This window comes from Mustela lutreola, chromosome 17 (genome assembly GCF_030435805.1).
Source record: "Mustela lutreola isolate mMusLut2 chromosome 17, mMusLut2.pri, whole genome shotgun sequence".
NCBI classification, from domain to species: Eukaryota; Metazoa; Chordata; class Mammalia; order Carnivora; family Mustelidae; genus Mustela; species Mustela lutreola.
In genome coordinates, this window is record NC_081306.1 from 16,286,977 (window position 1) to 16,300,444 (window position 13,468).

Below are 13,468 nucleotides of genomic sequence, written 5' to 3' on the forward strand. Positions count from 1 at the left end.
CCAAAGTCTAGGTTCATTGGTCTCTAAGAGCTGTGTGAACTAGTCGTGTGACCTTAGTCATGTAACTTTGCTTCTCTGAGCTCCTATTCAGTGAGAATATGTCTATTTCCTGGGGTAATTTAATAAGGAATTGAACGTAGAGCACTTAGCACAGGTTGGAGTTGCTGATGAAAGGGAGCTTTCAGAAAGCTCTCCAAACCCTGGTTCACCAGCCTGAGATACCAAGATAGTCTCTACCTGGCCAAGTGTCCTTAAAGATCAAGAGTAAATATATGTGGGATGCAGTTACTGCTAGATCCAGCCACCGCCCCTGGGGGTGGGCTTGCACAAATGCCTCCAAGATCGGGAGCCCCAGCTTTGTGTTGAATTGGCAACTGCACTGGGGTTCAGGTAGTGGGACCCAGGCCCCTCATTTCTCAGGCACAGCGTATCAAATTGGCTTGTTCTATCGCATATCAAATGGGCTTTCTGGACTCAAAGAACAGGTCTCTAGCCAAATTCAGATCTCAACTGGGGCAGTTCATTGGGATCATCAGAAGTAGGGGGTGAGGTTCTTTAAAAAAAAAAAAAAATGCCTGGGCTATCCCCAAAACCAATTAAAACAGACTCTCTGGGCATGGGTGCCAGATGTCAACATTTTTTTATAAGCTCCCTGGGGATTCCAATGGACAGACCAGGTTTCGAACATCTGGAGCTAACGGGTGGTAGAGAAACAAAGCTGGAGGTTGCAGAATTGGGTGGATGGCCTTTCCCTACATGTGTCCCCCAAAACGTCTGCTACCGGCTTGAAGGCTAATGTGAACAAGAAGTAAAGGAACCAGAGATTTCCCCCCAAAAAACACTTGCCGGAAGCAAGGCAATAGGTGTTCTGCCCAAGTGGGCTTTCTAGTTAGCACAGGCAAGGTCAGGCAACCAGCTCTTTTCAGATCGCCAAAAAGGCCTGATTTCAGTCTCTGCCTTGGTCAGCAGATCCGAGCCCCCGTCCCATAAGAAACCCCTTTGTTGACTTTTGTCCTTCAAGAGCAGGCACTTTTTTTTTTTTTAAGATTTTATTTATTCATTTGACAGAGAGGGAGAGAGACAGCACAAGAAGGAGGAGCAGCAGAGAGAGAGAAGCTAAGCTCTCTGCTGAGAAGGGAGCCTGATGTGGGGTTCAATCCCAGAACCCCGAGATCATGACCTGAGCTGAAGGCAGCTGTTTAACCAAATGGGCCACCCAGGTGCCCCTGAGACCAGGCACTTTTAACACCAATATGAAAGAGAAAAAGTGTTCGGACTTTGGGGACTATGCATGGTTACGTCTCGCTGGGCTGGGCTGGGCTGGGCTGGGCTGGGCAGGGGGTGCATGGAGGGAGGAACAGGGCCCAGGATGCTGTAGGAGGAGAGCTGGGAAGGTTCAGACCTCAGAGAGCCTTTCTTCTTCCGCAGGTTTGAGGGCGACAGCGAGCCTAGGAATGTTTTAAGCAGAAGAGGCCTCTAGACATATCGTCATTTCCGGATCCATACTATCCAGGCCAAATAAAGAATGAGCTGAATGGGCGTGGCCAGAGGCAGACCAGGTAGGAGCTGATGGGTGGAGCCAAGGTCAGGCACACCTAGGACCGTGGTTCTCGTGGATCTTGTGGTTTCTTGTGGTTTTCATGGCTCTCATGGCTTTGGTGGTTCTTGTGGTTCTCGTGCCTTACTCCTAGTGTTTCTGCTTCTGTGGCTCTGGAGAAGAGCCTAAGCACCTTTCTACTCGCTCCTGGGCTGGTGGCTGTGGCTACCCACCGAAATCACCCGGAGACATGGCCTGATTCAGATGGTCTGGGGTGGGACCCAGACACGGGCATGCAAAAGCCCCCATGGGATCCTCAGGTGAGAACCAATCTCTGTGGCTCCGAGTGTTGGCCTGCGGCTCGGCAGCCTCTGGAGCACGTTAGTAATGCAGAGTCTTGGTTGGGCTCCATCCCAGACCCGGAGAATCCGCATCTGCATCCCGACAAGCTCTCGGGTGATTCTTGTGGCGCCTGTGAAAGTTTGAGGCGTGCTGTCAAGTATCATCTGGCCGGCAGATGCCAGAAGCATGGGGGAGAACTCAGAAACAGGCCCAGGGAAGAGAGAGATTCCTTTGTTCATCCAAGTGGACTGTAAGGACCCACAGTGTGTGACCCTCACGATGTGACCGTGACCGTGACCCTCCGTGTGGGACAGACAACTGCTGGGCGGAGTGCTAGGGAATCGGGGCAGGCAGCTGACCTCAGCCCATCCAAACGCTACAATAATAAAACAAGGGGCCTCGAGCTGTCACCTTAAAAGCTCTCGAGGTGCTTCGGATCCCAGGAGGCTGGGTTAGTCACTCGTGATGGCCCGGGAACAAGGACACCATCCCGGCGCACGGCAGGTTCTATCAGTGCTGACGAGCAATGCCCAGTGCCGCTGCTTTGGAGCCGGACCTTCCAGGGTGGACAGGGTCACTGCGGGCGGAAATGGGAGAGGACTCGGGGAGGTCAGAGGCTGGAGCGTGCAGAAGGCCAGAGAATAGATATTTGAGGCTTTGCAGACCGTGTGGTCGCTCAGCTCTCTCCCGCCATGTGGTGGTTGATCTGTAAACGGGCCTGCCGTGGGCCATGTGGCAAGCCGGCCGCTGGTCTAGAGCAAGAGGGGCAGGCAGGCGGAGGTGGGGCACACAGGGTAAATCGGAGGTCGCTAGCAGGCCGAGGGGGAGCAGACCTTGAAACAGGAGTGGCAAGCGGGTGCGGGACTTCGGAGCGTGCAGTGAACGGCTCGGCTCGGAGGCCAGCTTGCGGGGAGCGAAGTGGGAAGAAGCGAGTCAGGGGATCTGGGGAGCTGGGGAGGGGAGACAGGCAGGGGGCCAGGTTCCCCAGAGAGCTGTGGAGGACAGGGAGCGCGAGTGAGGAAACGCTCTGGCCAAGGGATCTGCAGGGCTGAGGGTCAGGAGCGGGGTGGGGAGCGGGGGACTCACAGACAGTGTCAGTTCCTGGTCCCAGAGTCACTGGGAGGATGGAGACTGCTGTGGCCAGGCCGGAGGGAGCCAGCAGGATCTGCAGGCACGTGGTGAGCCAGATCTGGGCGCTTGCGGGAGTGCATGGAGCACAGCCAGGCCCACCGCAGCCTGTCACCTCCCGTCACACCAGAGCACCCAGGCAGCTGCAGAAAGCTTTCCAGAAAAGCAGGAGAAAGTGTTCAAACGCAGGGCTTGCCTGACGGTCGCTGTTCTGATGGCTGTGAATCTGGGAGACAGAACTCACCTGGGATGTGGGTGCGGAATCCCAGCCCACCGAGGCCGGAAGGTGCCTTGGAGCCGTGTCCCTCCAACCTCAGGGTGTCACGAAGCCCCTGTGGGTGCTGTGAAGGGAGGGTCTGGCTCCGTGGGCTTGATGGGGCCAAGACTCCGTTTCGAAGGAGGGTACCTATGTCGCCTGCTGCCAGCCTCGAACTAGGCTTTGAGAAGCAAGACCTTGGAGATGATCTCCACCTCCCCCTCTTGCCTCTGAAACAAGGGCAGACCCACTGAGTTACTCCTTGTGGGGCACCATCATACCAGCCCCTGGGGACACTGAGGAACCATGACAAGTAGTTCGGACTGGGAGCCCTTGAGAGGCGGCGGGCACCGTCCCGTTCACATGGGGACTCATTTACTCCTCACCGTGGCCTCAGAGGTGGGTGCCCCCAGGGCCCTGTTTCCCCACGATTTGGGGACCTAAGAGCAAGGCAGCCACACTCCTGAGCCAAAACTCCATCCCTGAGGCCCACACAGGGAAGCCAGGGGCTCTGCAGGGCAGGACCACAGGCCCCAAATGGGGGCGTTCCCCTCCCCCAGGGCTAGGCCACTTCTTCTGGAAAATTCCAAACTTCTGCTGCGACGTGGGACCCGAGGCAAGATAACCCTGCTAAGTCCGGGGGGCTGGTGGGGGGATCGGCCCGCATCAGGGACACCCCGGGGCGCGGGGAGCAGACTCGAGCGGTGCTGGGGCGGCACTAGGTCGGCCCGTCGAAGAGACCCTTCCGCAGAGCTCCTGCAAAGCACACAAATGACCCCAAATGAAAGGGAAATAATTTAGTGGAGAATTTTGTGGCTGGTGCGTATTTTATGGGCAGTGTTTTCAGGAGCGGCTCTCGGCCGCTGGCCCGGGGCGCCGTCCCCGCCGCGCGCTGCGATGCTGCCACCTAGTGGCGACAGGCGGCGGCGGCGGCTGCGGAAGTGAGGCGTCCAAACCCCGCAAGAGGCTGGGGAGGCGGCATCCTGCGAACAACCAGTCTGGGCGGTGGCTGTTTTTAGCTGGGTCTCTCCTTCTGTGCCACTTTCATCATGGAAACCGGCTCTCTAGACCCAAAAAAAGCCGCGACGTGCTCTGCAAAAGCTGTTCGAGGGCCAATTTTAGCTGCATTTCTTGGAATTTGGGCTCCCGGGAGGGAGGAGGGATGCGTGGTTCCCAGGAAGTTGGGCAGCTTCTGAGAACCTAGAACCTGGCGGTTGGTTCTGGCCATGAGGGTGTGAGATGATGGATCCCTTGGGTTCCAGCCCCCGTACCTGGCCCTGCAAAGGAAAATGTATTTGTGCAGCGTTTAGAGGTGGCAGCTACTGTGTCCTTGGGAGCTTTCTCCTGTATGATTAAGATCTCTCTTTACGTGGACCATTTCACTGGGGCTTCAACCCTAAGAAGTAGTGTACAAGTTACACCCATTTTACAGGTGAGAAAATCAAGGCTTGGGAAAGTCCAATGACTTAGCCAAGGTCACAAAACTGGTTACCAGCAGAGAGCCATGATTTGAACTCTAGAGCCTTTGTGTTAACACAGAACTCAAACAAAGCAATGGATTAAGAGTGGAAAATCGTGAGTTCATCCACACAGTGCTGCCAATTCACTGTGTGATTCCGAGCAGATCGAGGACTCTCTCTGGGTCTGTTTCCTCTATGATAAAACAGGTATGGTATTCATGGCTTCTGCTTCTCAAGGCTGAGTGGGGATCCAAAGGAAATCCTTGAGCTACATCCTTTGAGCTAGCAGTTCATTCCCCGGCTTGGGGGCCACCCAGACCCTCAGATTCTTCTAAAGATTCCAGGAGCTCAATGGAGATAAACTCAGGACCCCCACAGGGGAAAGAACCCCTTAAATGGTCACTGCCTTTGTTTAGTCCCTGGGTCCAGCTCCCAGTTTCTAGGATTCCAATTCCCACCCTGCCCCTGGTCCCCGTCTCCTTTGGGGGCCTGGTTCTCACCTGTCAAACGGGCTTTTAACTCTGACACTACGTTGGCACCTTGTTCCAGGATGTAAACTGTGTGCTAGAGTCAATCTTCCAGGCAGGTGCACGAACTAGAATATCCATCTCATCCTGATTTGTCCAGCACTTTGCCTGTTTCAATGTTGACATTCCCTGTCCCAAGAAACCCCTTAGTTCTGGGTGAACCGGGACAACTGGTCCCTCTATGGGGACACGAGAGGGACACGAAACCTCAACCATGACCAGCAGACTAGATGTCCCCATTTTGTGATGCACCGACACCCCTGGCAACCCTTTCCGGGGCTGGAAATGATTTGTGCTTGGCTGGGGGGCTTAGGCCCTAGTGGGCCATCAGCCAACTGCTGGGAATAAAGAGGCCTCTGTGTCAGGTCCTCTTGCTAGGTACTGGGTGCACAAAAGTGGACCAGATAGCAGAGGCTGTGGCTCTTTGGTCAGGCAGAACCTGCTATGCTTAGGGACGGGGATGGGGGAAAACCAGAGAAGGACCCTAAGGCAGCTGGAAAGGACAGGTGTCAGAGAGGCCTTCGGGAGGATCTGAACCAAGTTGGGCCCACAGAGCTGAATTACGCAGGTAAGGAAGGGAAAAAGGGAAGACCCAGGTTTTGTTGGCCACACAAGCCTGTGCCCTAGGTGTCAGCCTGACCCCAGACCAGACTGCACAGTCTCCCAAATCCCAGAAATATCCCAAGTCTCCTCCTCCCCCTCCCAACACGACCCAGTCCCTACTCACCTGGTAACACAAAGAGGACATTACCTTAGTCGCGAGCTCCTAGGCTTTGTCCTTGTCCCCATAGGTCCAAGTGAGTGCCTAAGATTTTGGATAGGGCGTGGGATGCATCTCAGCAACCCCCATGCCAAGCCTCGAAAATTCCAGATCATTGGTTTATTCTGCAGGTGGAAGGACAGGCCCACCTTTCCCAGCCTTTGCCTTATTGACGGGGGGCTATCCCCCAGCCAAGATCTGGGAGCACAGCTGATCACTGGAGTCATGACCCAGTGGTTCTCAACTGGCCGCGTAGCGTCTTCCGGAGAATATCTGGCAATGCCTGGAGACCTTTCTGGTTACCCTGACTGGCAATGGGGGCTGCTCCTGTCATGTGATGGGCAGAGGCTCAGGGGGCTGCTAAGCATCTGCAGAGCACAGAACAGCCCCACAGTAGAGAATCATTCGGTCCAAAACATCAGTACAGCCAATGCTGGAATACCTGCCCTCCGTAACTGACCACTGAGGGCCCTACAGGTAGCCACCAGGCAGGTGTTAAGCTGTTCCCTGACCTCCTAGACCAGTATTTTTCCTGGTCCCCGACCCTCAGTGCTGACCCCAGGCCTGCAAGAGAAAGATCCAGTGGCGTCTCAGCCCCTTCCCGCTCCCCATTCATCCTGCACACGCTGGCTGAGAGCCTCTGCCCTCAGGAGCACCCAGGCTCCCAGCTCAGGCAAACCTTGGTCCCCTCATGTCTGGAGATGCGGGCAGTGTCACCAGTGGCACCTCCCACCTTGTGCAAAGCAGGTAAAGGTGACCCCCACACACACTGAGACTGACCGCCTCAGCCACATGCAGTGTCAGAACACAGCGAACAGTCATTGCCACTTCCACACACGGAGCTCACTTGGGGCGGACTCTGGGCTGGGGACCTTACCTGGGTCATCTTGTTTTGCTCTTGTCACCCCTGTGAAGTAGTGTTAGGATGAGCCTCTGCAAATTCCAGAAGAGGAAGGTGAGGCTCTGTCGTTGAATGTCCAAGTCAGGCTTGGAGCTGCCTGACTCAAGAGATAGCAGAGCAGGAATTAAACCCATGGAGGCTGATTCCAGAAGGCAGATGCTTAACAAGTCCCCTGTCAGTTGAGAGGAAAACTTCAAAAGCTCAGGGAGGAATGGGCATTTTTAGAGCTCAGGGAATTGCTTGAGGCAGAAAGTTTCTGGCAGGGAATAAAGACAGGCTCTGAAAGCATGAGATGTCAGTCTGAGCACCTTGACCTAGACACTGGAGACCTGGAAAAGCACCTCGGTTTCCTCTAGTGGTCAAGCCCAGTTCCTGGCTAGCATAGGGAGACGCGCCACAGAGGAGTGTGGGGCTTGATGAAATTGATCGGTGACGTCTGCTTGGGTTCTGGGAAAAAGGAGTAACAGCATGCACACACGCAGCTGAACACAGACACACACGGAGACACACACATGAACACGCGCAGAAATGGGCATATGCACACACTTGTCCAAATACACAACCCCACACACTCAGAGACACAGGGATGTACACATACACCCACAGATACATACAAGGAAACAGGCACACAGACACACACGAGGCTTGCTACCTAAGCTGCTGAGGACAAGAGAACCCCAAACTCACACTACCTCGAATGATGACCCTACACATTTTTTGGACTAGTCTCCCTACAAAGAAGTCTCCCAAGTTTAAAAAAAAAAAAAACACACACACACAAGTGTTTAATAATCGCCTCCTAGCACCTTCCGTGCTGGCGTGGGCTTCCCACATCACCATGGAAACTGTGCCACCTGGCACTTGCCATTCAAAAACTTTTGTGGCATTCAAAAACATTCACGTATGTCAGAATGACATTGATCCGTTCCAGATAGGTGACCCTAGTTTTGAACACGGTTCCAAGGACTCCTGGAAGGCAGAAGGGTGAGTCACCAAGAAAAGGCAACATTGTCAGTCCACAGGGCTGGAGATTTCCGGTCTTGAATGCTGCAGGCAGCCCTGCCCATCGAAGAAGAAAAGATGCCCCAAAGGAAACAATCACCTTGTAGCTTTATAATAAGGGCCTGCAGTTTCATTCTCACCAAATGTCTGTAAAAACATATAATGGAGTTCTCTTTTTTATTAGGTTCGTTGATAGCATTTCATGTTATCCAATGGGCCTTCAGAATAAATTCTTGATTTGTAACATGAGGCTTTTAGGAATGATGGGTGCTCCGAGGCGCACCGAAGTGAAGTAAGCAGCCCTAGATCACACAGGGGACTCGGGATGTGAATCCAAGTCTGATCCCCAAGCCTGGACTTTGTCCTGCAAGTTGCTCCCATTCTGTAACTCCCCTTCCTGTGAATGGGGAGCTGATGTTCTAGATCCCATGCCAGACCCGTCTCCTTCTTTATGTCCTTGACCCCACGCCCCACCCAACCCCCAACTCTGCCTTTCCCTCTTCCCCACTACTTGTATTTCTCTGTGTGTTCATCTCCTAGGACTGCCACAAACCGGGTGATTTCAACAACTGTATTGTCTTACAGATCTGGAGACCAGAGTCTAAGATCAAGCCAGAGGCAGAGTCAGGTCCTTCTGAGGGCTGGGGGGATGAACCCTTCCAGACTTCTCTCCTGGCTTCTGGTGTTCCTTGGCTGGTAGGGGCTTCACACTGATCTCCGCCTCTGTCCTCACACAGCTAGGACCAGGGTCCCAAGGTACTCACTCCGCCGCTGGCAAGGGACATCTTGGGGCCCCCACCCAAGAGGCTTCTTCGGGAAGACCTCACAGAAAGGGTCCCGGCCAGCTGCGAAGGGAAGCCCCCCCACCCCCGAGGACACCTAAAGTGGGTTCTTAGAGATTCCACTTCTAATGTTACAGAGCATTTCGGTCCTGTTTATTGAGGCAGTTTGAAATAGCCAGTATCTAAGAAGCAACCTTGTGGTTCTGAGGGAAAAAATCATGCCGGTCTGCTCTCTCTCTCACCCATTCACACGTGCGCGCATGCACGCGCTACACACACACACACACACACACACACACACACCACACAGTGCCCACGCTCTGCCAGCAAGTCTCAACCAAGGTATGGTGTTGCGAGCAGTTGTGAGGTGTGTCATCAAGTAATCTGTTGCTAAGAATAAATTTAGTCCCAAATGTTGCAAATATATGTACAAGTAGATTCAAGGTTATTCCCGTGGAACATCAGCCTCACTCACTGCGTTCTGATTACGTATCTCCAGCAGGAGCGGGAAAACAAGCACGTACGGCCAGAGCAAAGCACTGGAACGAGAAGCCTAGAGACAGCCTCTCTGTGCCCCACGCCCTGGGAGATACGGACGGAAATGTCAAGCTTTCTTGTCTGTACTAGACTCAGATGCATGTACTGGGGCTAGACCTGCCCCAGGAGGAAAGGAGGTGCACATGACCAATGGAGGTCAGGAAGGATTCCCAGTTATCGTCCAGCCAGCTGATAAAACATGTTACATCTGATCTCAACAGGTCTTGGCAAGCGTGGGAGGGTGGAGAGAGGACTTCCCTCCAACATGGCAGAATGGAGCACTGTCCATCTGGATGCAGTTATCTTCCTGACCTCAGTTCCTATGGCTTTCCCACTTGTTCACTCAGCCCTAAAATCTCCTCATAATCACCAGGAATGTCCCTGCCTCAGGGCCTTTGCACTCGCTAGTGCCTCTGCCTGGAATGCTCTTTTCCTAGTTCCCCGCGTGACTCATTCCCTTTAAGTGTTTAGTCCCAGGTCACATATATCCTGAGCCATATTTTCATACACACACACATATATACACACACACAAACATACACACACACACACTTTCCTCCTCTGTCTGCTCTCTTCTCTGCCCTTCTTCCATAGCATCCACAGACCACCAGAAACACATGCGTTTTACCTATCCCTTTGTTTCTCACCTGCCTCCCCCAACACACACCTCCACAGTATGTCAGCACCAAGAGGGCAGGGACTTTGTGGCTTACTTGTTCCCTGCTGGGCCCCCAAAGTTTGGAGCAGTTCTTCCCCGGATGGGCAATGCCTCTTTGTTGAAAGAATCAAGATTTCAAATGCAAAGAACCTTTGATTTCACTTTTTAAGAAATGCTCTGCACTTGTTTTCTGTGGTTGCCTAACAAATGAACAACTTAAAATAGCACCCACCTATCAGGTCCCGGCTCCCTGGATCGGAGCTTTCAGCCTGGTGCGGCCAGAGTCCCCGCTCAGACTGAAGGCGAGGGGTCTCAGGGCCGCTGTGCTCTTTTCCGGAGCGCAGGACCTTCTTCCAGGCACATTCCTGTTACTGGCAGAAAGCGGTCCCTGATGTCCTCGCTGGGTGTCCGCTGCAGGGCGCTCTCAGCTTCTAGAGCCGCACGAGGACCCTCCATCTTCATTCCAGTGTGGCATTCTCTACCCCTTCAGGCTTCCTGATTCGCACCTTCCCGCTTCCTCTTCTGCGCCCAGCCGGGGAACAGGCTCGGCTCTTGAAGGGCGCGTGCACTCGGGCCGCCTGGGTCACCTGCACGTCTGAAGTTAGCGGACTTGGGACTCACGCGCACCTGTAATACCCCGTCCCAGCAATACCTAGATCCGTGTCCGAAGAGCCGGACAAAGGGAATCCAGGAACATCTTTATGACTCCGCCCCCTCCACCATCCTAGGCAAACAGCCCGCAATGGGCACGAGGAGACAGAGACGAGTGTGCTGGCTGCAGAACTAGTTAGAAAAACATAGGACACCCCCACTCTCGCCACTGCCTGTCCGTCAGCAGTAAACGGGACATTCCACAAGCGTGGGAAGAAAACAAGGAGGGGTGCCTGGGTGGCTCAGTCATTAGGCGTCTGCCTTCGGCTCAGGTCATGATCCCAGGGTCCTGGGATCAAGCCCCCCATGAGGCTCCCTGCCCAGCAGGATGCCTGCTTCTGCTTTTCTGACCCCCCCCCCTTGTGTTCCCTCTCTCCCTATGTCTCTGTCAAATCAATAAAATATCTTTAAAAAGAGAAAAAAAGGAATCAGAGCCCAAGAGCCCATTTTTACCTGCTGATTCTACATAGCAGGCCCCGCCCTTCTCCCGGGGCTTGGAGCACCAGCCCGGGAGAGAGGCTCCCTGAATCTGAGTCTCTGCTTCTTAGCTTCCCGGCTGTGTGAGCGTGGTGACCGTCAGAAAATTCCTGCACCTCAGTTTCCTCATCTGTAAAACAGACACGGTCGTCCTAGTGGCCCACCACAGGGACTGTATGGATGAATTAAGAGAACACTTACAAACTGCTCGACTCGCGGTGGGAACAGAGCTAAATAGAGGACAGCTCTCTCCAGCTCTGTCGTTAGCAACATCGCTCTCACTTCCGACCTGCCCGTGAGGTCTCTCTCTCCTGCATGGTACATGCCCACAGGCCCCGGCTTCGTGTTTCCGCACATGCAGATGTGGCACTTCTTCCCCTGCTGTAGATAGAGATACGGGATGTTTCCACTCTCTTATTTATACCAATAAGGCAAGTGTCACAGCAATCGGGCACTGTACTCTGTTATTTTTAGTCAAGGGCTTCAGGATGTTCTGCATGTGGTTGGATACGTATGTGTACGCCTCGAGACCCGTGCAGACCTGGCGTGTCGGGTCGGTTGCACGTGCTCGGCTCACGGTGCCGGCACTGCAGCGATGCCACCTCCCTAGAATCTGCAGCAGACTTGAGACGGGAGGAAGAGGCTGAGGAATCTCCTGGACATGGCCTTTCAAGGTTTAAAATACAGGGAGTCTCAGGCAAACCAGGGAAGCCAGTCACCCGAGCCACAGCCCCGGTGAGCGTTCCCCAGACGTCACTTCATACCCCACATACATAACCACTCAGGAGTGGAACTCTGGAGCCAGGATCTGGGTTCAAATCCCGCTCCATCCCTCCCTCGTCATGCAGCCTTGGCAAGATGGCAAGTCGCAGCGCCTCCAGAATGCTCCGTGGCAGAGTGGGACAGATTATCAAACCAAGCTCGATGGGCGTGAAGACTAAGTGAGCCAGTACGTTGAAAGCACTGAGAGTCGTGCCTGGCCCAGAGCAAGCACTCAGTAAACCTCTGCGTATTGTTACTAGCGTATCTGCCACCATGCCTGCTGGCTGTTTAAATATTTTTATATCTATACATTCTTAAAAAGCATAAACACATTTACTGCAAAATGAAATTGCATATCACTACCCTAACTGCAGAGCCAGGGCTTACAGCCACAAATAGAAGGGATCTATAAACATAAATGCATAAATGCATACCTGTTTTTTGAGTTGGAGAAAGCTGAGGCCCCACTTACAGGATGCAGACACCCTAGGGAAATCCAGCCATTCTGGACAGGTGGAAAGGGTCTAGGAGACAGTGAAGGACAAGATGAGGTAGAATCAGGGCTCAGAACTGATTTATGGCTGGCCTGTGAACTCCAGGCCAGATCTAAGCACACCAAGCACCCCCGCCGCCCGCCCCCACATAGGGCCACTAAGGAAGAGCCAATAGGACAGAGGCCTGCATGGCTCTGAAGGTTGAGAATCTGACTCTTGATTTCAGCTCAGGTCATGACCCAGGGTCATGATATCGAGCCCCATGTCAGTCCCTGTGCGCAGCCAGGAGTCTGCTTGAGAGTCTGTCTTTGCCTCTCCCTCTGCCCCTGCCCCTGCCCCCGACTCTCCCCAGCCTGAGATGAAATGCCTCCGTTCTCACCGTATTTGGGCCTCCCGCAGGCAGCCTAAGGGAATGGTTGGGACACTCCCCGCACCACCCCTTCCCCTTAGACAAGTCACGTCACCTTTCTGAACCTCGGTGAACACCCTTGGAAAAATGGGCACATGAGCATCTACCTCTTGTGATTTTCATCACCCGGCAAGGACCAGATGGGACAGAGATAAACATGCCTTGTGGCTTTCAAACCGTTCAGGAAGCGTTCACACTCACCACTTGGCCTTTCCGGGTCTCAAGAATTATTCTGTGGCAGCTTCTGATCACATGGCCATTCCCGAACTCTCCCATACCCCCGAGCCTCGTGGCCTGGATGAACCATGAAGGTATAGAAGTGACAGAGGCAGAACGCTCTTCTGTAGGCCAGGAATGAAGGGAGGCTAATTTTACCACTTTTAGGTAATTGTTCTTTTTTTTTCCCCTCCCTTGTACTTGAAAATCTGGTCTCCCACTTAAAAATACTTCAAACATTGAGCTTGAATCACAGTACGAACTTCAAGTGACCGGATCATAATACAATTCATGCACCTGCTCATGGTCTCCCATGATTAAATGATACGTTCATTAATGGCTCTCTGCTCCTTTACCAGAACATTCCCTGCTAAACGTAAACACAAACACCAAAACCCAGGGTGGCTGAGAGCCGAAGCTGACCCTGAGCTGGCCAGCAGCAGCACTGGGTAGAACACGAGAGTCGGCAGACAGTGGGCACGACCAGATCCAACCCAGCCCTAACCCTCTGATCCGCTGATTATCTATGAGGCCGTGCAAAGACAGCAGAAACTAAAAACCCTGCATGT

General features: G+C 53.5%; 2 long non-coding RNA genes across 8 annotated transcripts in view; one reads left to right on the forward strand and one right to left on the reverse strand.

The window, feature by feature from the left end:
* LOC131819329 (uncharacterized) overlaps positions 1–9,860 on the forward strand; it is a 29,496-nt gene extending 19,636 nt beyond the window's left edge. The window contains exons 6-7 of the long non-coding RNA XR_009349149.1: positions 1,429–1,559; positions 9,195–9,860. This is a non-coding gene — a long non-coding RNA (uncharacterized LOC131819329). The remainder of the gene's footprint in view (positions 1–1,428; positions 1,560–9,194) is intronic.
* On the reverse strand, positions 1,553–12,970 carry LOC131819327 (uncharacterized). 7 transcript variants are annotated; one of them, XR_009349143.1, is made up of 10 exons: positions 12,885–12,970; positions 12,215–12,304; positions 11,220–11,399; positions 10,995–11,148; positions 10,123–10,517; positions 5,224–7,008; positions 3,252–4,540; positions 2,966–3,160; positions 2,291–2,456; positions 1,553–2,009 (listed from the first exon to the last, which is right to left on the reverse strand). It is a non-coding gene; the product is annotated as an uncharacterized LOC131819327 (long non-coding RNA). The 7 variants fall into 7 exon arrangements; XR_009349147.1 differs by lacking the exons at positions 10,995–11,148; positions 11,220–11,399; positions 12,215–12,304; positions 12,885–12,970 and having other exon boundaries at positions 5,224–5,379; positions 6,002–6,055; positions 6,160–7,008; positions 10,123–10,673; XR_009349148.1 differs by lacking the exons at positions 10,995–11,148; positions 11,220–11,399; positions 12,215–12,304; positions 12,885–12,970 and having other exon boundaries at positions 5,224–6,055; positions 6,888–7,008; positions 10,123–10,673.
* Between the last annotated feature and the right edge of the window lie 498 nt (positions 12,971–13,468).